The sequence below is a fragment of the Acinonyx jubatus genome, chromosome X, assembly GCF_027475565.1.
Source record: "Acinonyx jubatus isolate Ajub_Pintada_27869175 chromosome X, VMU_Ajub_asm_v1.0, whole genome shotgun sequence".
In the NCBI taxonomy this organism is placed as follows: Eukaryota; Metazoa; Chordata; class Mammalia; order Carnivora; family Felidae; genus Acinonyx; species Acinonyx jubatus.
The window spans coordinates 37,565,105-37,591,248 of NC_069389.1; the positions used below are offsets into that span (position 1 = coordinate 37,565,105).

General features: G+C 43.8%; 1 long non-coding RNA gene across 1 annotated transcript in view; it reads right to left on the reverse strand.

Moving 5' to 3' along the window:
- The window catches only part of LOC113597576 (uncharacterized), a 148,305-nt gene that overhangs the window by 110,386 nt on the left and 11,775 nt on the right, over nucleotides 1-26,144 (reverse strand). The window contains exon 2 of the long non-coding RNA XR_003418356.2: nucleotides 9,042-9,149. This is a non-coding gene — a long non-coding RNA (uncharacterized LOC113597576). The remainder of the gene's footprint in view (nucleotides 1-9,041; nucleotides 9,150-26,144) is intronic.

Consider the following 26,144-nt stretch of genomic DNA (forward strand, 5'->3'; position numbering starts at 1 on the left):
AATATTCACTGTGAAACACTACAGCAGGCGCCATGAAATGTCATGGAGTATGTACGAGTAAGAGGCATGGTGATGGTTTACAGTGATGGGTAAATGAGGAAAAAAGGAGTGTCTACCGTGTCGCAGATTGTGAGCATCTACGATCGCACCAAGCCCTTAGAAATCCACCGTGAAACTAAAATCACTGTGTTCTTTCTGGTGATGAGAAAAACCAAACCTTAAGGACGTGATGTGCTGCGCCTGAGTCATACTTCTAGTAAAGCAGCAGGACCAGCCCACATCTGTCTGTTTCCAAAGACCGTCTGTGCTTTCTTTGTTCCACACAGCCCGAGAGGAACTCACAAACCAGTGAGGGCACTCAAATCTGAGCACAAAAATATGTATTTGTGCCACCAAGTTTTAAAAGTACTATATAAGCTACACATTTCTAGAACCATCCAAACTGCACAAGAGCACGGCTAGGGGAAAAAAATCAAGGCATACGGTCATCCCTCAAAATTTTTAGCTAATCCTTGATGGAAAGTGGGGCTGTGAAAGAGTCACTGAAGGCCAAAGTAGTTCTTCCTCCCCAACATCTTGGACCTTTTCATCAAATCTTCAAAGAGAAAATAGGACTCTGGCATTACCACAAGACAGACAGGCCATGGTAACTAGAAGCACATATACTCAGTTGTGTGGGACTACAAATCAGCTTTGCTGCAAGTATTGAATCTTAGAGCTTCCCCGAAGCTTGAGGTAAACCTAATACTAAATTAGGTAGTAAACCTAATACTAAATTAGGTAATCAGATTTTTCCATGCGAAAGGAGGGGAAGTTTGGGTTTTGATGTGTTAAATACAATTTTAGGTTAAGTATCAATCTGAGGGACAACGATAAGGCATTAAATCCCCAAAAGGTTTTTGCTTCTCATGAGGCATGGACTCCCTGGGGGATATCATTTCTCATTCAAACGCAGAAAGGGCACAGCAAATTATTCCAAGCTTTTTAAAGATCATGACAATGGCACAGCTTTATGAAAATGAACCTATTTTAAACATAGAGTTTCCAGCAATTCCACAAAACCTGGAAATGTTGATTCTTTCTTCTCTACAAATTGATGGTTTCCTTCCTCTCTCTGTGTTTAACCAGATAAAGTCAGACTCTGGGCAGGATAGGAAGAACCCTGTTCTCATGAATATTCATATGTAAGAACCCCTCATCCATGGCAACCTGTCATACTGGATCATTGTATTAGTTACCTAGGGCTGAATAACAAGTTACTCTGAAACTTGGTGTCTTAAAACACCAAATATTGAAAAGTTTCTGTTGGTCGAAAATCTGAGAGCAGCCTAGTGGGTAGCTCTGATTCGGGGTCTGCCCTAAGGTCATAATGTTGGCCAGGGCTAAAGTCACCCTACAGGCACAGAGAAGGAAAGCCTTCTCCAAGCTCACTCATGTGACTGTTGGCCAAAGACCTCAGCTGCTACCAGATGGGTCACAGCACAGGCACATACCATGGGTCACAATAAGAGCTGATATCCCCAAGAGACAACGATCCAAGGCCGAGAGAAGCAAAGAGGAAACCACAGTGGCATCATGACTTCATCCTGGAAGTAGATAGCATCAGTTCTGCTATGCTATTCATCAGAAGTGAGTCTCGAAGCCCAGCCCACACACACTCAAAGAGGAAATTCAACTCCACATCTTGAAAGAAGGAGCAAAAAATTTGTGGACTTATTTAAATTTTTTTTTAATGTTTATTTTTTATTTTAGAGAGAAAGAGAGAGAGAGCATGAGCGGGGCCAGGGAAGAGAGAGAGGGAGACAGAGGATCTGAAGCAGGCTGGGAGCTGTCAGCACACAGCCCAAGGAGGGGCTCGAATCCACGAATCTTGAGATCATGACCTGAGCCGAAGTCGGACGCTTAACCGACCAAGTCACCCAGGTGCCCCTGGACTTATTTTAAAACCATTACCACCTAAAGCAAAAATGAGTGTGTTTGCCTGTAAAGCAGATAAAGTTCCGATTAAATATTAGTGGTATTGCCTTGTGATTGCCGCTTAAGAGTGCCGAGCTGCTTAGTAAGAAAACAAAGTAATGGTGACCTACTCCATCATGTGGGAAATCACTTTGACAAAATGGTGGCCGTCATCACTATCAGCCAAGGTATCCCAAAATCCTGGAGGTTACAGAACAGAAAGATTCACAAACCACATTATGATACAAATAATAAAGACACAGTTTATTAAATCACTTTAAAATACAGTGAGGAAGGGTGCCCGGGTGACTGAGTCAGTTAAGCCTCTGACTCTTGATTTCAGCTTCTGACTCTTGATTTTAGCTCAGGTCATGGTCTCAACATTCATGGGATCGAGCCCCGCGTCAGTACAGAGCCTGCTTGGGATTCTCTCTCCCTCTCCCTCGCTCACTCACACTGTCTCTTTCTCAAGATAAATAAAAATAAAACAAACATTTAAAAAATAAAAATAAAAAATAAGTAAACTACAGTGAGGAACAAGAAGGTAGAAATGGGATAGCTTAATATACTTAGAATAGTGTACAGGCAGGGTGGAAGCACCACACATCTGAATCCTTCGAATGTTCTCCTTTTCTCTCTCCCTCTCCCACTCTCCCTCAATATCTCTCTCTTTCTGTCCATCTCTGTCTCTCCCCCCTCTCCACATCAGCCTTACCCCAATGATGGTGTAGTTACAAACTATGTATTGTGGGCTCTCAGCTCGCACATTGAAGATTCCTGAGATTACGGGTATACACTTGCCCAGTTGGGGAGACACAGAGACAAGCACACTTGGACGTGTAGCTTGTCAGTAAGCCTGTTCAACAGCTATGAGAGTCATTCGTTTTTCTTGGGAAGAACACATGTGAAGCCATAATTGTTCCCCTACGGGATGTTTGTTACCAACGGGTGGCCAGTTTAAGGGTGACATAACTGTCAGCCAGAGGTAGCATGATGGCGATGTGGCCTTGGTCTTCCCATCACCACCCTCTACTCATAAGAACGGTCTTGTCTGTTCAATTACATATTCCATTTATTATCTTAAGAGGACTAACTTATTAGGGTGCCTGGTGGCTGAGTCAGTTAAACTTCCGACTTCGGCTCAGGTCATGATGTCATGGTTCACAAGTTCGAACCCCACATGGGGCTCTGCGCTGATAGCTCAGAGCCTGGAGCCTGCTTCAGATTCTGTGTCTCCCTCTCCCTGCCCCTCCCCCACGCACGCTCTGTCTCTCTCTGTCTCTCAAAAATAAATAGAAACATTAAAACGTGTTTTTTTGAATTAGATGACTTACTATCTAAATTTAAAACCTTTTATATTCTGACTGCTTCACATGATTACTCATTATCTATACTTAACACATCCTCTGAATTTTGCCTATTATGAGCTTATTATTGATGCTTAACACTTGTTATGACTCTCACCTATCCCAATTAATTTCTTCTCTATGGCAGAATTCAATCACTGGATCACAGCGGAAATATGACTGTTAGCAGTTGTATTATTCTCAAATAATACAAAAAACAAAAAAATAAATAAATAAAATAAAAACCCACATTTTCCACTGTCTCTAAAAGCAGACAGCCCTGGGGTGCCTGGGTGGCTCACTTCGGCTCAGGTCATGATCTCACGATTCTTGAGTTTGAGCCCGCGTCGGACTCTGTGCTGACAGCTCAGAGCCTGGAGCCTGCTTTGGATTCTGTGTCTCCCTCTTTCTGCTCCTCCCCCACACTCGTACTCATTCTCTCTCTCTCTCTCTCTCTCTCTCTCTCCCTCTCTCTCCCTCAAAAATTAATAAAACAGTAAAAAAATTTCTTAAAGCAGAGAGTCCTTTGTTAATTGGGGGAGTATGTTTTTTCCCCAGTATGTATCTGGACTGTATGATCTCTAAAGGAAATGAATGGCAGCACTTAAGAGAGGTGCTTAGGACGGGGCGCCTGGGTGGCTTAGTTGGTTAGGTTAAGTGTCCGACTTCGGCTCAGGTCCTGATCTCACGATTCATGAGTTTGAGCCCCACGTCGGACTCTGTGCTGACAGCTCAGAGCCTGGAGCCTGCTTTGGATTCTGTGTCCTCTCTCTCTCTCTGCCCCTCCCCTAACTTGTGCTCTGTCTCTCTCTGTCTCTCAAAAATAAATAAATGTAAAAAAAAAAAAAAAAAAAAAGAGGTGCTTAGGTCACTGAGTAATGGAGCTGTTATTGACAACAGTCCCCTTGGACAAAAGTAGGTCTCCACCCGTTCACACACCCTACTCCCACTACTGCCTGCTGACCCACCAGCCATAAACATCAAGCAAGTTCTACCCAGAAATATGCAGGATACTTGGCAGACAAATTCAGGAACCAGACAGGATCCAGACAGCCTCCTACAGGTTGAGCTCTCAGGAAGAAGATGCTGTGACAGAGTCTGGGGTGCAAGATGCTTATTAGCAATCAACATGTTTGAAAGGAGGGGGAACAAAAGGAGAAGCTGGGCTACCGAGCCGGTCTGATTAATTCAATCCCAAGGGGAATCTCTGAAGATAGAATTGCCTGCCGAGTATCTGGCTGGTTCAGTCGGTAAAGCAGGCTGCTCTTGATCTCAGGGTTGTAAGTTCGAGCCCCACGTGGCGTGCAGAGATTACTTAAAAATAAAATCTTTGGGGGGGGGCCCGGGTGGCTCAGGTGGCTTTGCGTCCAACTCTTGATTTCAGCTCAGGTCATGATCTCACGGTTCGTGAGTTCAAGCCCCACATCAGGCTCTGTGCACTGAGACAGTGTGGAGCCTGCTTGGGATTCTTTCTCTCTCTCCCTCTCTCTGTGCCCCTCCCCTGCTTGCTCTCTCTCTCTCTCTCTCTGTCTCTCAAAATAAATAAACTTTAAAAAATAAAGTAAAATCCTAAAAAAAAAAATTGATCGCCAGAGTTCTCTCCCATCTGGCCAAAATAACAGGGTGTTTATACCACGGCCTCCCTCGGCCACTGGACGGGGGCTGTCCCGGAAGGGCATGACCTCCACAAGGCAGCTCTCTGCAGACAAAGCCCACCCTGGAAGAGCCAAGGGCTGGAAGCTGCCTGCTAACTGCACTCCTCACCACTAGCTAGCACATCTTTTCTTCCAGACGGATCTCGGTGGTGCATCTCTGTGTTGAACACAGAGGCCTTTCCACGTGAAATGGGATGCGATTTTTTTGACAAGGAGGAGAGAGTATTCAGACTGAGAGATGTGAAACAAAGGGTACTTGGGAAGCAAAAGGCAAAGCTAAGGATAGAAAAGCCAAATGGCAGTTGGGGGGAGCTGGAGGAGAGTGACCGTTTCCAAGGGAAGATCAAGGGCTCTAGGTACATGTCTCAGGAAATGGAAAGTCAAATGAAGCAAGAACTTTAATTTCTCTCTCGGCTCTCTGTTCCTCTTTTCTAAAAACACTTTATCCCTTTAGGGATGGGGTACCCAGAAGACAGACTTATATCTCCAAAAGAGAAAACACTGGTGATTTCTGGCCCTGGAAGTCTTCCCACAGTTAAGCCAGATGCCACAGGAAACACTAAGCCTCCAAAAAAAAAAAAGTTTTGGAGAGAACATACGAAAAAAATAAAACGAAACCCTCTGGTTATATCTATAAGTAAGTACATGATCTCTCTTAAAAAAAGGAAGGACCCCAGCAAAATTCCGGTTTACTCACAAACTCTCCCACGTTGTGGAGTAAAGTAGCTTTTTCTGAAATGTTTGCCTAGGAACCAGAGTATAATTCTAACCTCAGTTCCAAATTTTCGGTTCAGAGGGCGCCTGGGTGGCTCGGTTGGTTAAGCATCCAATTCTTGGGTTTCGGCTCAGGTCGTGAATTCCGGGTTCGTGAGTTCCAGCTGCCCGTCGGGCTCTGCGCTGACAGTGTGGAGCCTGCTTGGGATTCTCTCCACCGCCCCCCTCACTCTCTCTCTCTCAAAATAAATACACTTAAAAATAAATAAATTTTCAGTTCGGTCACAGGTTCCTATCAATGATGGGTAGATTCATCAGAAAACCCTCAAATCTCAGCAGCCTAACCCAACAAAAGATAATTCCTTACTTAAATCAGGTGATCAGTAACACTCAGTGGAAGATTGTGTTGCACACTGAAGTCACCCAAGGCATAGGAGCTCCACCATTCTGAAGCTGTACCATTCAGAAAATGTGTCTTCTGCTCAGTTTCGCATGCAACTCATTATCTGGGATCCGGCCATGTAACTGAAACCTAAATGCAATAGAATTCGGGGACTGTCCCCTTCCCATGCATCCAGATACTGGAAAATGAAATGGGATTGGTGAGCACGTGGCATGGCCTCGGACCCAAGGGGAACATCTGGCTGTCCGGTTCTTCAGAAAAGCCTGGAGTCCCTCAACCTCACTGGCCAGATGCTCTTACTTTCACCTGGGTTAAACTTGCTACCCTGGGACTATTTATTGCCTTAGCTCATCTATAAACCTTCAAATCGTTGAGGTAGAAAAATGCTGAGTGTAACTAAAAAACCATGTTAAGATGTTCAGGCTCTAATAATATTTTCAAAATAGTCTTCACAACTTTAAGAAAACCAGAATCAATAGACGACTGGTGGCGTGTCAAAACATCAAGGAGCAAAGAGCACCGGGGTGGCTAAGTTGGTTAAGCGTCCTACTTCAGCTCGAACTTCGTGAGTTCGAGCCCTGCATCGGGCTTTCTGCTGTCAGCACAAAGCCCACTTAAGGTTCTCTGTGTCCCTCTCTCTCTGCCTCTTCCCTGCTCTATCTTTCTCAAAAATAAAATAAACATTAAGAAAAATCTTAACATATACAGGCATTCCTTTTACACTTTAAAAACCCTGACTTTTGCTCCCTCAGTGGGACACTATATGGGTTGCTACCCAAATCTGTGTACCCCGAACTGCCATTCTCTGATCCAAAATGAACGTTCTTCCTAAACTATTGCCTCCCGACAACTTTAGATTGACAAGTTCATGCACTCACGAACCTTACATTGTATAGAAGGATATAGATAATTAAATAAATGGCTGTAATAAAATCGTGTGCATGCCATTATTGGAAGAGAATTAAAGGAATGAATACATGGCAGTGAGACCTAAACTAGGGAAGACAATCACAGAAGGCTTCTTGGAGGAAGTGATTTTTTCAGCCAGGTAGATGATCGTGCAGATCATTAAGATAATAAAGGAGAGGAGAGGTAGCAATTATGTTGGGGGAAATGAGGAAGTTTATTCTAGACCTGCTGAGTGAACTTCTAGTGCCCACATACAAGTGATGACATTTTAGTGGCAGGCGGATGAATCCTGTCTGGGGCTCACATGGAAGATCTGACTTGGGAGTTTTCACCCTGTGTTTGGTAAAGGAAGCCAGACAAGAAGATGAGATCACCCAGTCAGAGGACATAGAGTGAAAAGAGAGGGTCCCTAAGTCAACGTCACGAAAGACAAAAAAAAACCATCCAGAAAAGGCAGAAGGGAAGGAGTCAGAGAGAGCGCCTCCGGAAAAGTAGGTAGAAATCGAAACGTGTGATGGCTCCAGAAACAAAAGGAAAGAGCACTTCTAGGAGAGAGGAGACAATGAGTGCTGATGAAAGCAAAGACAATGGGGCCCTTGGGTGGCTCAGTCTGTTAAGCGGCCGACTTAGGCTCAGGCCACGATCTTGCAGTTCGTGAGTTCGAGCCCCACATCGGGCTCTCTGCTGTCAGCACAGAGCCCACTTCCGATCCTCTGTCCCCTCTCTCTCTGCCCCTTCCCTGCTCTTTCAAAAATAAATAAAACATTAAAAAAACAAGCAAGCCAAAGAAAATGACAACTAACAAATGTTCATTAGCTCAGTGATAAGCAGCTGATTGACAAAAGTTGGCAAAACCAGGGGTGCCTGGGTGGCTCAGTCAGTTAAGCCCCTGACTTTGGCTCAGCTCATGATCTCATGGTTCATGGGTTTGAGCCCCATGTTGGGCTCTGTGCTGACATCTCGGAGCCTGGAGCCTGCTTTGGATTCTCTCTCTCTCTCTCTCTCTCTCTCTCTCTCAAAAATAAACAAACATTAAAAACAAAAACAAAAAAAGCTTGGCAAAACCAGACTGAGCCTAGTGGTAGAGCCAGAATACAGATCTCTAAAGAGTGGGAGCAGAACTAGGAAAAACATCAAGTATAAGCAACTCGTTCTAGAAGTTTGGTTGTGCAAAGGTGTTGTGAGAGCTAGAGGATGAGAGAACCAGGAAATGAGAAAGAATGGAATAAGCAATAGGGGAAGCAGGAGGGGACAAAAAGAGACTTTTTTTTGCTTTTGCTTTTGTAGAGGCAAAATGAACAAACCTTTTAGAATCTCTAACAGTAACAAAGAGAGAGGCGCCTGGGTAGCTCAGTGGGTTGAGCGTCTGGCTCTTCATTTCGGCTCAGGTCACGATCTCCTGGTTCATGGGCTCATGCCCCGACTCTCACTAACAGATAGGAAATTCTGCTTAGGATTCTCTATCTCCTTCTCTCTTTCTCTCTGCCCCTCCCCTCCCTCAAATATAAATAAATCAACATTAAAAGAAACAAAGAGAATTTTATTCCACCCTAAATTAGGACAGCTGCCCAGGAAACACCCTGTTCGCTCCAGAAGGTACTCTGGAGAATGAACCGTTTTTACGAACTTATGTACTTTTTTACATCTTGTAAAAAAGCGCAGATTATAGATTAGCATATAGGCAGGAGTCAAGGGGTTTCACATCAAGGAGTGCAGGGGGTAGGAGCACTGATGTTGTCTCAAGGACAAGGTGGTTTTCCTTTAGGCAACGCATTCACAAAGCAGGTGCTCACAAAGCAGGTGCGCATCAGGCTCTGTTTAAACCAAGTTTACGTACAATCATGCCGACCTAGAAGGAAACCTAAGATGGCTTTCCTCCTAGCTCAGGCCTTTAAAGCCTGGTTTTCTCTCATCACTTTTTAATGGGAGAAACTCGAGTGTATTTACATTTTGATGGGATGAGAGCAGAGAAAAGGAGGGGCTAAAAATAATGGGGGCAAAGGAGAATGCAGCGATGAAGAGGGAGAGAGTAAAAATAGCCAGAGATGATACGAATACCTTTTAGATAGAAACAAGCCTGAGGTGCCTGACTCACTCAGCCAGGGCCACCTGTGACTCTTGATCTCAGGGTTGTGAGTTCGAGTCCCATGTTGGGTGTAAAGATTGCTAAAAACAAAACAAAAAACAAAAAAATCTTAGAACGAACATAAAAATGAAAATAAAAAAACAGCCCCAAATGGAGACATTTGGGGGAAACATGGAATCCTTTGCCCCCCACGACAGCAAATCAAGACTCTTTCAGCTTCAACCTCTCCCGGGAGTGTCACCTTCTAAAAGTCGGATCTGAAATTCCCGGAGTGTAATCTGTAGGTTAAAATCCTGGCTGTTTCCTTCCTCATCCCCACCCCCTAAAGGCAGCCATCCAGGCCTGAAGGGATCCTTTCTTTTCTTTTGCTAGTAACTTCTTTGCCCCGCCCTGCTTCCTTTCGAGATGGGATGCTACCAGCGTCCTGAATCGCTTAATAAAGCCAATTAGATCTTCAAATGTACTCGGTTGACTTTTGTTGTTTCACAATACTAAAGGATAGGATCCAGATCACAGGTTCTACCAGAACTGGAGGGAATGGGGGGGAAAAAAAAACCCAGAGGAATGTTGATAAAGATTGAATTGCACGGAGCTGACAGGATTTGTTACCTGGGTTTCCAGGCCTCATAAGATTAAAGAAAGAAAATCTGAAGGTGTGGGCAAGTAATGAAAGGGGACAGTGATGAAAGTAACAGTTCATCTCCGGGGGGGGGCGCCTGGCAGGCTCAGTCGGTAGACCATGCGACTCTTGACCTTGGCGTCAGGAGTTCGAGCCCCACACTTGGCTACAGAGATTACTTATACATACGTAAAGTTAAAGTGAACAGTCGATCTTAAAGGCTATTCATTTATTTACTGAACATTCACCTAGTACTAGAGTAGGTTTTCTGAGGCCACTTCATTGGAAAACATATTGCCTTATTTTTATGACCAAGGGGGAAAAAAACCAGCCTCCCCCTCCTCCCCACCCCCCAGTAAAAGGCGGCGCCACCATTCCACGATTCTTCTAGTTGCTCCTAGGAGTCATCCAGGAGTCAACCCCAACTCCTACCTTTCCCTCACCTCTCCTCTGCCACGTCCCTCCCCTCTGGGTGCACGTTCGCACGTCAGCAGGTAAGCGCACGGCCACGCACGGCCACGCACATACAGGCACGCAAGCGCACGTACAGCATGTAAACGCACGTACACGCGCGTAAGCGCATGTACGCGCCCGCGTACACCACACCCAACTGACTGAGAAGCCCTGTCAATTCTGATTACAAAGCAGGTCTGGAGCGCGCCTGCTGTTTCCAAGTCCACTGCCTCAACCTTGGTCCAAGCCGCTAGCCCTTTCCACAAGGACTGCAACAGTAGTTGCTGTTAAAGAATACAAAAACTCAACTGGGTAAATTTTAAAGGACTCCGAGGCTTTATTCAGCTGTTCACGAATCGGGCACCATCCAGTCTAGATAACAGAAAGGGCTGCACAGGCAAGAGATTTTCTAGGCAGAAGGGAGCAGGAACAAGGAAGTTTCATTAGGCAAAAGTTGGGTTGGTTATTGCAAGATTACTTTCCTTACAGGGGACGGTAGGGATTATCAGGCAGATTACCTAACTCACGTTCAGCACGTGATTCCTGATTGGTTTAAGATTCCAATCTGGGGACAGCCAAAACTCTAAGTCTCAGTTTGGCGACAAGGGGCTTAGCAATGAGAGACTCCATTCCTGTTGTGTAGGCTTTAACACCCCTGCTCGTAACTTCCCTCCTCCTCACGTCCATGCTTCTCTCTTTCCATCCACTCCCCCCACAGAGGCTAGAACAAACATCACATCGTTGTATGTCCCTCCATGAAATCTTCCAACTGCTCCCGAGTGCTCGGAAAATACGATCCAACATCCTCACCATATGCCCTAGAAGACGCTACATGAATGTTCTTCTGCTCATCTTTCCAAATTCATCCTTCCCACATTTCCCTTGTTCAAAATACCTCCTCCACATGGGCCTGATAATAAGTTCCTAGAATATGCTAAGCTCTAGGATCAACGCAAGGCCTTTGAGCCTCCTGTTCCTCTACTTTTGTCACATGCTTCCCCTGACTTTTTGCATGGCTGGCGCTTGCTTAACCTCAATGTCCCTCTTGAAAAATGCGTTTTAGGGCAATTCCGCCAAAAGCGTCTCACTTTACTCCCTAGGGCCACCTGGCTGGCTCAGTCAGAGGAGCATGCAACTCTTGATCTCAGGGTCGTGAGTTTGAGCTCGACACGGGGTGTAGAGATGACTCGAATAAATCTTTAAAAAATTAAAATGAAAAATGTTGAGGGGCACGTGAGTGGCTTGGTCAGTTAAGCATCCAACTTTGGCTCAGGTCACGATCGCATGACTCCTGAGTTTGAGCCCCACGTCAGGCAGGCTCTCTGCTGACAGCACAGAGCCCGCTTCGGATCCTCTGTCCTCTTCTCTCTGTGCCCCTGCCCCACTCGAGCTCGCGCTCGCTCACGCTCTCTCTCTCTCTCTCAAATGTAAACAAAGAATTAAACAAAAATTTTAAAAATGTAAAAAGAAGTGTCTCACTCTACTCCCTATCTTAGAACTTTAATGATTCCCATCATAACACTTAGGACAATCTTTAGTACTTTTCTATGTTTATTTTTGTCTGTCTTCCCATGTGAATTCCACAAGGTCAAAGACTGGGTGTGTCTTGTCCTCAGTTGTTAGAACAGTGTCAGGCATATAACAGGTATCACAAAATGTAGCTTGGAGTGCCTGGGTGGCTCAGTCACTTAAGCATCTGACTCTTGTTTTCTGCTCAGGTCATGATCTCACCATTCCTGGGATCGAGCCCCGTGTTAGACTCCATGCTGGCAGCAAGGAGCCTGCTTGGGATGCTCTCTCTCCCTCTCTCTGCCCCTCCCGCATTCATGCTGTCTCCTTCTCTCTCGAAATGAATAAACTTTTTTTCAAAAATGTAGCTAAATTCCAAAACCAGAGACCCCACTAAAAAGGAGAACTATAGACCAATTTCCCTGATGAACATGAATGCAAAAATCCTCAACAAGATATTAGCCAACCAGATCCAATAATACATTAAAAAAATTATTCACCACGACCAGTGGGATTTATACCTGGGATGCAGGGCTGGTTCAATATCCACAAAACAATTAACGTGATTCATCACATCAATAAAAGAAAGGGCAAGAACCATATGATCCTCTCGATAGATGCAGGGAAAGCATTTGACAAAATACAGCATCCTTTCTTGATAAAAACCCTCAAGAAAGTAGGGATCGAAGGAGCATACCGCGAGATCATAAAAGCCACAGATGAATGACCCAACGCCAATATCATCCTCAATGGGGAAAAACTGACAGCTTTCCCCCTAAAGTCAGGAACAAGACAGGGATGTCCACTCTCACCACTGTTATACAACATAGTATTGGAAGTCTTAGCCTCTGCAGTCAAACACAAAGAAATAAAAGGCATCCAAATCGACCAGGAGGAGGTCAAGCTTTCCCTCTTCGCAGATGACCTGATACTCCATATGGGAAACCCAAAAGATTCCACCAAAAAACTGCTAGAACTGAGTCATGAATTCAGCAAAGTTGCAGGATATAAAATCAACGCACAGAAATCAGTTGCATTCCTATACACCAACAATGAAGCGACAGAAAGAGAAATCAAGGAATCGATCCCATTTACAGTTGCACCAAAACCCATAAAATACCTAGGAATAAATCTAACCAAAGAGGTGAAAAATCTACACACTGAAAACTATAAAAAGCTTATGAAAGAAACTGAAGAAGGCACAAAAAAAATGGAAAAAGATTCCATGTTTCTGGATAGGAAGAACAAATATTGTCAAAATGTCGATACATTTTACAAAGCAATCTACATATTCAATGCAATCCTATCAAAATAACACCAGCATTCTTTTTTAAAAAAATTTTTTTTACATTTATTTATTTTTGACAGAGAGAGACAGAGCACAAGTGGGGGAGGGGCAGAGAGAGAAGGAGACACAGAATCTGAAGCAGGCTCCAGGCTCTGAGCTGTCAGCACAGAGCCCGACGCGGGGCTCGAACTCACAAACCGCAAGATCATGACCCGAGCCAAAGTCAGACCTCAACCAACTGAGCCACCCAGGAGCCCCAAAATAACACCAGCGTTCTTCACAGAGCTAGAACAAATAATCCTAAAATTTGTACGGAACCAGAAATGACCCCGAATAGCCAAAGCAATCTTGAAGAAAAAAAAAAAAAACAAAAAAACGGGAGGCATCACAATCCCAGACTTCAAGCTATACTACAAAGCTGTAACCATCAGGACAGTATGGTACTGGCACAAGAACAGACACTCAGATCAATGGATCAGAATAGAGAACCCAGAAATGGACTCACAAACGTATGGCCAACTAATCTTTGACAAAGCAGGAAAGAATATCCAACGGAATAAAGACAGTCTCTTCAGCAAGTGGTGCTGGGAAAACTGGACAGCAACATGCAGAAGAATGAACCTGGACCACTTTCTTACACCAGACACAAAAATAAACTCAAAATGGATGAAAGACCTAAATTTACGACAGGAAGCCATCAAAATCCTGGAGGAGAAAGCAGGCAAAAACCTCTTTCATCTTGGCTGCAGCAACTTCTTACTTAACACGTCTCTGGAGGCAAGGGAACAAAAGCAAAAATGGACTACTGGGACCTCATCAAAATAAACAGCTTCTGCACAGCAAAGGAAACAATCAGCAAAACTAAAAGGCAACTGACAGAATGGGAGAAGATATTTGCAAATGACATATCAGATAAAGGCTTAGTATCCAAAATCTATAAAGAACTTATCAAACAAACTCAACACCCAAAAAACAAATAATCCAGTGAAGAAATGGGCAAAAGACATGAATAGACACTTCTCCAAAGACATCCAGATGGCCAACCGACACATGAAAAAAATGCTCCACATCACTCATCATCAGGGAAATACAAATCAAAACCACAGTGAAATACCACCTGACACCTGTCAGAATGGCTAACATGAACAACTCAGGCAACAACAGATGTTGGCGAGGATGCGGAGAAAGAGGATCTCTTTTGCATTGTTGGTGGGAATGCAAGCTGGTGCAGCCACTCTGGAAAACAGTATGGAGGTTCCTCAAAAAACTAAAAATAAAACTGCCCTACGACCCAGCAATTGCACTACTAGGCATTTATCCACGGGATACAGATGTGCTGTTTCAAAGGGACACATGCACCCCCATGTTTATAGCAGCACCAGCAACAATAGCCAAAGTATGGAAAGAGCCCAAATGTCCATCGACAGATGAATGGATAAAGAAGACGTGGTGTGTGTGTGTGTGTGTGTGTGTGTATAAGTGTGTGTGTGTGTGTGTGTGTGTGTGTGTATCAATCATCCGGCAATCAAAAAGAATGAAATGTTGCCATTTGCAACTACGTGGATGGAACTGGAGGGCATTATGCTAAGCGAAATTAGTCAGAGAAAGACAAATATCACATGACTTCACTCATATGAGGACTTTAAGACACAGAACAGATGAACATAAAGGAAGGGAAGCAAAAATACTATAAAAACAGGGGGCAAAGCATAAGAGACTCATAAATATGGAGAACAGACAGAGGGTTACTGGAGGGGGTGTGGGAGGGGGGGATGGGCTAAATGGGTAAGAGGCACTAAGAAAACACTCACACTATCCCTGTCTCTCTCAAAATAAATAAACTTAAAAAAACAAAAAAAGAACAGGGGTGCCTTGCCTGGGTGGCTCAGTCGGTTAAGCGCCCGACTTCAGCTCATGTCATGATCTCACCGTTCATGAGTTTGAGCCCCGCATCGGGCTCTGTGCTGACAGCTGGGAGCCTGGAGCTTGCTTCAGATTCTGTGTCTCCTTCTATCTCTGCCCCTCCCCCACTTGTGCTCTGTCTCTCTCTGTCTCTCAAAAATAAACAAATGTAAAAAAAATTTTTTAATAAAAAAATAAAAAATAAATTAAAAAATAAATAAAACTTTAAAAAATGTAGCTCGAATAAATGAATTGATGAAAAACAACTAACAAAGCAGAATCAAAGTGTACTAAATTACATAAAAATTGTGAGATCATAAGAAGAGATGATAAATTACTCTTGTTAAATAAAAATATTTGCAATGAGATAACACTTCAGGCAAAACTAACCTATGCTACTAGAAGTCCGGATGATGGTTTCTCTTGGAGGGGTGCACGTAGTAACTAGAAGGGAGCAGGAGTCAAGCTTCTGGAATGCTGGTAATGCTCTGTTTCTTTATCTGTGTGCTAACTACCCAGCTGTGTTTGGCTTGTGCAATTTTCTGGATGTATAGTGTACTTCAACAGAAAGTTAAAATTGAGAAAAAACACAGTTTAAATGGAGTTCATGATATCAAAATACTATGGCTGATATTCATAATGGTGACCAAAGTTATCAAGAAGATTATGTTTCTTGTGAACGACTTTCAAAAACTCCGCTGTATTTGGGGTGCCTGGGTGGCTCAGTCGGTTGGGTGTCCAACTTCGGCTCAGGTCACGATCTCACAGTTCATGAGATCGAGCCCCTCATCGGGCTCTCTGCTGCCAGCACACAACCAGCCCGCTTTGGATCTTCTGTCCCCCTCTCTCTCTGCCCCTCTCCTGCTCATGTGCTCTCTCTTACTCTCCCCCTCTCTCTCTCAAAATAAGTAAATAAACCTGAAAAAAAAACTTCAATGTATTACGTATAATACAGTTTCTAAAAGATTTATAATGTATAATGTATATAATGTATAATGTAGTTTCTAAAAGATTGCCACTCAAGGGGTCCCTGGGTGGCTCAGTCGGTTAAGCATCCGACTTCGGCTCAGGTCACAATCTCACAGTATGTGGGTTCGAGCCCCGCGTCGGGCTCTGTGCTGACAGCTCAGAGCTTGGAGCCTGTTTCAGATTCTATGCCTCCCTGTCTCTCTGCCCCTCCCCTGTTCACGCTCTGTCTCTGTCTCAAGAATAAACAAACATAAAAAAAAATTTTTAAAGATTGCCACTCAAAATAGTTAACATTATGCCACCTACTAGATAGATGGGTTATCTGAAAAACTCACTCAAGCAGAATACCTTTTGCTTCAGTGATACTCCAGAAGTAAGGTATTAATACATTAATGCCATTGGAACGATCACAAGAACCAGGCTCAGACACTGCTCCCATTTTGCAGACGAGAACACTGAGGTTCAGGGCAGTTACCTGATTTCTTTACAGTTGCACATGGACAAAGTTTAGTCAAGTTCCTCTGACTCAAGGAGCAGTGCAGTAGGCTTATTACTATTCTTTTTGTGAGTACGTGGCAAGCTGGAAGAAAAGAGGCTTGAACCATCTCGGGGAGAAAGGTCTTTAACTTTTATTTATTTAAGTCATCTCTACACCTAACGTGTGGCTCAAACTCACAACCCCGAGATCAAGAGTCGCACACTCTTCAGGATTAGCCAGCCAAGTGCCCCGAGAAAGATCTATTAAGATGCTCTGTAGGTGGCCACCTTCAGCACCTGCCTTAACATCTCCCATGACCCCTCCTTAACTCGTCTGAGTGGGCCCTTGGCATTCTTTTAAGCAATGAATATGATTCTTCAACAAGTATTCAATGAGTCTTACCATAGATACAGCTAGGCTTTCAGAAGAACCTCTATAACCTTTTATATCTAGGGGCCTCTGGTACATCTCTCTGTTCTCTGGTTGTAGATAATAATAAATACAAACAGAAAGGACCCTGCAAAATGCCTGCCTTCTGTGGGGGCCTAGAAATTTCCCCTCAAATCTGTTAGAAATATTTAAGCCAATGCCTGGGTAGTAATTCCTTCAACATCCAAGATCAAAACTGACTGATTTCTGATCTGATCAAGGACTATCAGGTCCAGATTGAGCGAGGATGTAGGATGTTAAAAGATCAGGAAGACGTGAGGCCCACTTTGGCACATCGAGGTCCTGGGAAGGCCAGTTTTCCCACGATCCCATTAGATCTGCAGGGCTTGGTGCGGGCATCTTCTTGGGGCAAGAAGAGGAGTTATGTGTAATTCACAGATCCGCCACGTGAGCCTTAGAAACGGTGACTCTACGTCCCAGGAAGCACCTGAACTCCACCCAAAGTTCGAAGGTAAACCACTGGGTAAGGCCCAGAATGCAAAGACCTGGGACCAAATTAGGTTTAACAAAGCCACACTCCCCCTCCCAGGCCTGTGGAAGACCAGATACGGCAGAGAAGTCACTCGCCACAAAGAACTGTGAGTCTCGCCAGCGTTTTCAACCCTGTCGCAATCCATCATCCCAGATTCCACCTTGAGGACTGAGAACTTCATTATCCCAACTGCCAGGAATGCTGCTGGCTTCTATCTCTCAGCTGAAGCCTGTCCAGGAGTTGGCAAAAGCAAAGAAGAATCAACTGCCTTAAGATCATGCTCCCTTTCTAAGTACACCTCATCCATTGACTGGTCAAGGTTAGAGTGGAGAGTCTGGTCCCCCTATCTCAAGGTCAATAGCAACTCTGAAGGGCCATCCCAGCTTCAGAGCTCCCTGGGATATCAGCTGACACCTTTGCTCTGTCTGTAGCACCATTCACCTCCACCAGGCCCTGCTCCTTTCACTTCCCCAGGTGTTGATCCTGAGAATGATCCTGAATACATTTTCTATACACTAAGTTCTGGCTCAGGGTCTACTTTCTGGGCATAGGGATTCTGATCTCAACCCCTTATAAAATGTAAAAGATACTCGAAGTTTGGCAAACAGAAAGGCCATGAGTGCAAATAGCTAAAATATGAATGCAGCAGAAAGTATCTTCCTTAGAATATTGTTTTAAGAGTGGAAAAGTGAAAGGGGCGCCTGGGTGGCTCCGTCCGTTAAGCGTCCGACTTCGGCTCAGATCATGATCTCACGGTCCGTGAGTTCGAGCCCCGCGTCGGGCTCCGTGCTGACAGCTGGGAGCCTGGAGCCTACCTTGGATTCTGTGTCTCCCTCTCTCTCTGACCCTCCCCCGCTCATGCTCTGTCTCTCTGTCTCAAAAATAAACATTAAAAAAAATTGTAAAAAAGAAAAAAAAAGAGTGGTAAAGTGAGGAACTTTGAAGAGGTCGATAGGAAACTGAAATTTTTTTAAGTTTACTTATTCATTTTTGAGAAAGATAACGGGCAGGGGCAGAGAGAGAGGGCGACAGAAAGAATCCCAAGCAGGCTCCGTGCTGCCAGTACAGAGCTCACAGCACAGAGCCCAACTTGGGGCCCGAACTCACGAACCATGAGATCATGACCTGAGCCAAAACCAAGAGTCCAACACTTAACCGACGTAGCCAACCAGGCACCCCAGAAGCTAAATTATTTTTTAAATTGTGGTTTCCAGCATCCAATTCTTGGTTTCAGCTCAGATCATAATCTCATGGTTCATGGGTTCAAGCTCCACATCAGGCTCCGTGGGGAGCCTGCTTGGGATTCTCTCTCCCTCTCTCTCTCTCTCTGCCCCTCCCCCATCCACACACATATCCACAGTCTCTCTCTCGCTCTCTCTCAAAATACATAAACTAAAAAAAAAAAAAATAAAGTAAAAAAATTTTAAAAAGGAATAAAAAATGATTTAGCTTCAACTTAGTTTTAGTTGTAGGGATGTTTCAACCTAGGGTTATTTTAGAACTAGATTCCCAGGCAGAAGTGCTGAGTTTTCATTTGTGGTAGGTTTTTCATGGCTAGACCAAGGATTGATATTTTTAATGTCTAAGAAGCTCATATACATCAATAAATAAAAGCATGGATAGTTCAAAAGATATAAATGTTTCATAGCATGAGTAGATAACTCAAAAGAACGTACTAAGAACAAACCATGGGGTGCCTGGGTGGCTCAGTTAGTTGAGCGTCTGACTTCAGCCCAGGTCATGAGGTCACAGCTTGTGAGATCGAGCCTCATGTTGGGCTTTGTGCTGACAGCTCAGAGCCTGGAGCCTGCTTCAGCTTCTGTGTCTCCCTCGCTCTCTGCCCCTCCCCCACTCATACTCTATCTCTCTCAAAAATAAATAAAACATTAAAATTTTAAAAGAACAAATCATCTCTAGTAATATAAAATGCAATTAAAACAATGTTTTCTCTATTAAATTAGCATACATGAAAAAATTATAAAATGCCCAACGCTGGTGAGGTTTTGATGAAACACATTCTTACCGTTGGCATGGTGCAAATTGGCACAGCCTTTGCCAGAAGGGCAGGGGGGATACGGTGACATTTGATACTAAAACTAAGACATTAATATTCTGTAAGTTAAGGTAATTCTGTTTCTTGGAATCTCTCCTAAAGAAACAATTCCAAATACTGGAAAAGCTTTGGTCTACACATTTTTTCATTACAGCATAACTCGAGTGACAAGAAAACAAATGTCAAACATGTTAAGTAAGTCAATGTATGCATTTGATGGGCTGTTACGTAATCGCAAAGTGATTACAAAGAATCCATAAAATATGAAAAATGCTCCTCTAAGAAGAAAGATGAACACATCCTGTATTTCTGCTGTTGAGTAGAAAAGTCTTCTTCCACCTAATATTACTTTTTTTTTTTAATTTTATTTATTTATTTTGAGACAAAGAGAGAGAGGGAGAAAGAGCCCACATACATGAGCGAGCAGGGAAGGGGCAGAGAGAAAGAGGGAGAGAGAATCCCAAACAGGTTCTATGCCCAGTGCAAAGCTGGACGCAGGGCTCAACTCGGGGCTCAATCCTCGGGGCTCATGACCTCGAGATCATGACCTGAGCCAAAACCAAGAGTCAGATGCTTAACCGACTGAGCCACCTGGTGACCCCTAATATCACTTTTAAACAATTATATCCTGCATTTAAAATACTTTTTCTCACAATTTAAGATACCAAAAAGACTTTGTCTGTATCAGTTTTTGTAGTATTTTTTTTTTTAATTTCGAGATACTCCGTATCACGTTGGACACGATTCATTCACATCACTGTTCTCTAGGAACTGGACAGAAGGGTTCGTTGAAATGGGTTGGAACATGGGACAGTAGCAGGCTAAGACACTGTCCCACTGTGGAATGGCTTCCAAGACTTTTAGGGCTTTTAAACAGTCCAAAGCCCGGGATCATTGCCCTCACTCTATTTGCTCTAGCAAGTGCAGTAAAAAGACTTTACTTACTGATCTACCAAAGGGATTTTGCCTCAAGGTTACTCGACCCAGAAAGCCATCAGCAGTAAAGCCCCAGGACTCAAGGACACCTCGAAGGGAAAGTGCTGTTAGCTACATTTTATCCTTAACCAGTTAGACCCCATGTTACTTGAGCAGATGTGTATTATCAGATGTGAAGGTGCTAGCTTTATGTTTTGCACAAATGTTCCAAAGTGAAACTCACAGTGAGGTACTAGAGACACAGAAATGTGTCTACTGTATTGCTCTGCATTTCCTTGAGGGAAGAAATGCTCATGAAATAACCTGGTCTGTGACTTACTTTAGCCTCACTGCCCTATATGAGTTTGACAAATAGAAAAGTCTGTTCCTTTACTGCAGCAGTACTTGGAAAATCTCTTGTATATCACCAAGAAATGTGTCCATCAAACACTCTGAATGTTTATTTTTACATTTCAAATCCAAAAAATGTGGTGATAAATTTATCATCTGTCCTCTTGTCATACAAGTTTGCAATAATTATTCCTAACATGTGTTAATATACCTTAGCTATTTAAATATGAAGTCAGTGGTTTCATTTTCCTTTTTTTTTTTTTTAAAGTAATCTCCACCCCCAACATGGGTCTCAAACCCACGACCTCAAGATCAAGATATGTTCGGGGCGCCTGGGTGGCTCAGTCGGTTAAGCGGCTGACTTCGGCTCAGGTCATGATCTCGCGGTCCGTGAGTTCAGGCCCCGCGTCGGGCTCTGTGCTGACTGCTCAGAGCCTGGAGCCTGTTTCAGACTCTGTGTCTCCCTCTCTCTGACCCTCCCCCGTTCATGCTCTGTCTCTCTCTGTCTCAAAAATAAATAAACGTTAAAAAAAATTTTTAAAAAAAAATCAAGATATGTTCTACTGACTGAGCCAGCCAGGTGCCCTGATGGTTTTATTTTCCATACTAGAATTTTATTGTCTTATTTCTTTTCAGTGGGATAGAATTTTCCTTTTTTTTTTTTATTTATTTTTCTTAAGTAAACTCCACGCCCAACGTGGGGCTCAAACTCAACACCCCAAGATCAAGAGTCACATGCTTTACCAAATGAGCCAGCCAGGCGCCCCTGGATATGATTTTCAAAGAGAGGGTAATAAGAATTTGGATTTTAAGAACATGGAACGTTGGGCACCTAGGTGGCTCAGTTGGTTGGGCCTCTGACTCTTGATTTCAGCTCAGGTCATGATCCCAGGGTACTAGGATCAAACCCTGCATCTGGCTCCTCTCTGAGCATGGAGCCTGCTTAAGATTTCTTCTTTCTCTCTCCCAAAAAAAAAAAAAAAAAAAAGAGAACAGAATCGTAACACTTGTTAGAACAATATTATTACTTCTCTCCAACATACATGTAAATGGACTCCTATACAAAATACAAGCTTTCTCTTTATTATGCCAACTATACCAAATCCATTTTGCCAAGGTGACACTCTTAATATTCAACACGGTACACCAAAAATACGGAGGTACAGGAACGCTTGTACATTGCTCGTAGGGATATAAAATAGCACAACCATTTGGAAAACAGTTTGGCAGTTTCTTTAAGAGTGAAACATAGAACTGTATCATCCACGCATTCCACCTGTAGGCATTATCCGAGAGAAATAAAAGCCCAAATCCATACAAAGACCTGCATGAGAATGTTCATAGCAGCTCTATTTGTAATAAACAAAACCGGAATCAACCCAATGTTCAAGAGGTGAATATAAACAAATCGTAGTAGATCTACAATTGCCCAATATCCACGAATACCCAACATCAGCAATAAAAGAGAATGAGCTGTGATACAGACCACAACATGTGTGAATTTCAAAATACTATGCTGAGTGAAAGAAGCGAGATTAAAACCAAGAACATATCCTGTTTCAATCAGCGTATGCAACATACTGGAAAATGCAAACTAATCTAGAGTGACACAGAGCAGATCAGTGGCTGCCTGGGAATTAGGTGTGGGGGGGATGATGAAGCTGCTCAAGGAAATGTTTGGGGCTGATGGAAATGTTCATTTTCTTAACCATGGTGATGGTTTCAGTGTGCATACAGGTGCTAAAACACATCAAATTGTACTTTTAGATATGTGCAGTTTGTTGTAGGTCAATTACACCTCAATAAAGCCCTTAAAAGTCAATAAGGGGCCCCTGGGTGGCTCAGCTGGTTTAGTGTCCGACCTCAACTCAGGTCATGATCTCACAGTTCATGGGTTCGAGTCCCATGTCAGGTTCTGCACTGACAGCTCGGAGCCTGGAGACTGCTTCAGATTCTGTCTCCCTCTGTTTCTCTGCTCGTTCCCTGCTTGCACTCTCTCTCTCAAAAATAAATGAACAAACATTTTTAAAAACTTAATAAATAAAAAATAAGATAGATGGAATAATATTCAATAGAATAGGGTTATAAAAAAAAAAATAGGTTGGGACTCCTGGCTGGCTCACTCGGTAGAGCATGCGACTCTTGATCTCGGGGCTGTAAATTTAAGCCCCACATTGGGTACAGAGATTATTTAAAAGTAAAATCTTAGGGGCTCCTGGGTGGCTCAGTCAGTTAGGCATCCGACTCTTGGTTTTGGTTCAGGTCATGATCCTGTGGTTCATGGGTTGGAGCCCCGCATGGGGCTCTGCGCTGAAGGTGTGGAACCTGCTTGGGGTTCTCTCTCTCTCTCTTCCTCTCTCTGCCCCTCACCCACTCACACAAGCTCTCCCTCTCTCAAAATAAATAAATAAAACTTAAAAAAAAAAAGAGCTGGGTGGCTGTATGGGTTAAATAAGTGATGAGGACTGGGGCGCCTGGGTGGCTCAGTCGGTTGGGCGTCCAACTTCAGCTCAGGTCATGATCTCACGGCTTGTGGGTTCGAGCCCCGCGTCAGGCTCTGTGCTGACAGCTCTGAGCCTGGAGCCTGCTTCAGATTCTGTGTCTCCCTCTCTCTCTGCCCCTCCCCTGCACAAGCTCTGTCTCTGTCTCTCAAAAATAAATAAACATTAAAAAAAATTTTAAATAAGTGAGGAGGATTGAAGAGTGCACCTGTGATGAGCACCAGGTGATGTATGGAAGTGTTGAATCACTATATTGTACACCTGAAACTAACAAAACACTGTATGGTAACTAACTAGAATGTAAATAAAAACTTAAAAAATAAGGTGTCACGACTGAGTTTCTTATAAGGGGGATCTAGAAAGGGATTCACACATCCTGATTTTTATAGAACTGCACGGGAAGCTACATAAGGAACTAGCAGTAGAACTGGAAGAATCCTGTGGAAGGAACAGTCACTAAGCGACTTTCTATTCACTAGGTCATCAGCTATGTAAGACCCCTGCAAGAGATAGAGCAATTCTTACTGAAATTTCAACAACGCAAGAATCAAAGATCTGGGGAAAGCCAAGGGGAATACTGAGCAAATATAATCCTGGTTCAAATATAATCTCAAGTTCATCCATCCAAGAGACAGGGATAAAAAAATTAAAAGGCTCCTAGAATACACAGTGGGCAGTCACCTGACAAATTTCAGCCTACTACCTAGGCAAATAAAGGTGACTAGGGAGTACACGTGAGGACCCATAACATCCTGCGGAATCTCTTTTATAAAACTGTGCACACCGACAATTTCCCCATGCATCCATGAGTGTATTTTTTCTTATTTATTTATTTATTGTAAGAGAGACAGAAAGTGCCAGCAGGGGAAGGGCACACAGAGAGCGGGGGAGAGAGAGAATCCCAAGCGGGCCTTGCACTGTCAGTGCGGAGCCCAATGCGGGGCTGCAACCCATGAACCATGACTTGAGCAGAAACCGAGTCTGGCACTTAAGGGATTCAGCCACCCAGGCCCTCTGCCTCCATTAGTGTTTAAAACTTAAACCCAATTGAAAGATTTTACGTTTCACTTTGGTATAAGCCAAGGGGAGAGGGAGAAAAAGAAGGAAAGAGAGGAAGCCAAAGAGAGATAGCAAAGAAATGCCAGAGGCCTGGGGTCTGCTGTCCCTGATTGAATGTGCCAGCCACAGAAGCAATATCTTAAGCTAGTTAGGAACACATCTGCCTCCCTCCTCAACGTGAAGGATTAATCTTCCTCAATATATCTTCCCTCTGAGGCGTCTCTGGAACTGCTGCGTCACTCTTCTGTTCTGTGGATCCTCTTGGCAAATGGCTTTGAGAGGACATGATGAAAATGCGCTTTGGGTCTTGTTTGAAATGACCTTCACATAGGGTGCCAGGGTGGTTCCTTCTGGTTAAGCTTTTCACTCCTGATTTCAGCTCAGGTCATGACCTCACGGTTTGTGGGTCGAGGCCCGAGTCGGGCTCTGGGCTGACAGTTTGGAGCTTGCTTGGGATTCTCTCTCTCTCTCTCTCTCTCTCTCTCTCTCTCTGTGCCCCTTCCCCATTTGGTCTGTCTCTAGATCTCTCAAAATAAATTAAAAAACATTAAAAAATTAATAAAAAAAAACATAAGTGACCTTCACATAAACAGAAAGAATAGGCTCCCATCTAAAAGTTCTGACATGAGGGGCGCCTGGGTGGCTCAGTCAGTTAAGCGTCTGACTTTGGCTCAAGTCATGATCTCATGGTTCAAGGGGTTCAAGCCCCGCATAGGGCTCGGCACTGACAGCTCAGAGCCTGAAGCCTACTTAGGATTTTCTTCTCCCTCTCTCTCTGCCCCTCCCCTGCTCTCTCTCTCTCTCTGTCTCTCTCTCTCAAAAATAGACACTTAAAAAAATTTTAATAAAAAATATTTTTTTTTAAATTGCAAATGCATACACCTGGGAGAACTCAATGACAAGTAACTCAAAGAAGCTGTTAGAACTTGGGCTTATACAGCATCTTAACAAAAGAGCAATGCATTTGTAGAGACGTGAAAGGATGAGAGGAAAGGGTTTTAGGCTTCCAGGCACAGTAAACTTGGGGGAAATGAATAGATGGTGAAAATTAATAAAACATAAGGCTATTCATGCAGGTTCATTGTAACAATGAACCTGATGTAACAATGCCCGCCTGCATTTCTTACTAGTGACAAAGTCACAAGGTACTGCTAATACTACTGTGGTTTGTTATCTACATGCAAATAGAAAGAAATGTTAATCCTAGCTAGAGGTTAGTAAAAAATGCAAATGTAAGGGGTTTTTTTTTCCCCCTTTTCAAGATCACAGATCCTCCTGAGTTCTAGGAGTTGACCTCAAGTTAAGAACCCCTAGTCTAGGGGGGCCTGGGTGGCTCTATAAGTTGAGTTTCCAACCTCGGCTCAGGTCCTGATCTCAGGGTTCATGGGTTCGAGCCCTGAGTGGGGCTCTGTGCTGCCAGCTCAGAGCCTGGAGCCTGCTTCGGATTCTGTGTCTCCCTCTCTCTCTGCCCCTCCTCCACTAACGCTGTATCTCTCTCTCTAAAAAATAAGTATTCAAAAATTTTCAAAATAAATGAACCCTTAGCCTAAAAATGTGAGGTCTTATTGTACAATCCCCCCACACACACACACACACCAGACATACACACATTGGTCTGTTATTATGTCCTGCGAAAGTCCCCATCACATACCAAACTCCATGCTCAGAGGCAATAGCCAGTCTTTCCAGACCCTTCCCTTCCTCAAATCGTGGAGAAGCCTCAAGAGACCCATACAATGCCTGACACCTCACCTCTGCTACTTGCGGTACCTCTTCATGTCTTTTTTATCTGTAACTCTCTCTGCAGGCCTTGTATCCGATGCCCCCAGGTCAGTTTCATCTTTTACAAAAAAAAATGTTATTTCGGGGACACCTCCTTGGCTTAGTTGGCAAACTCTTTTTTCCTTCTTTTAAGTAATCTCTGATCCTGCTCGGGGCTCGAACTCACGACGGGGAGATCAAGAATTGGAGACCGAGCCAGCCAGATCTCCGGAGTATGGGACTCCTGAGCTCGGCATCATGAGTTCAATCCCCACATTGGGCATAAAACTTACTT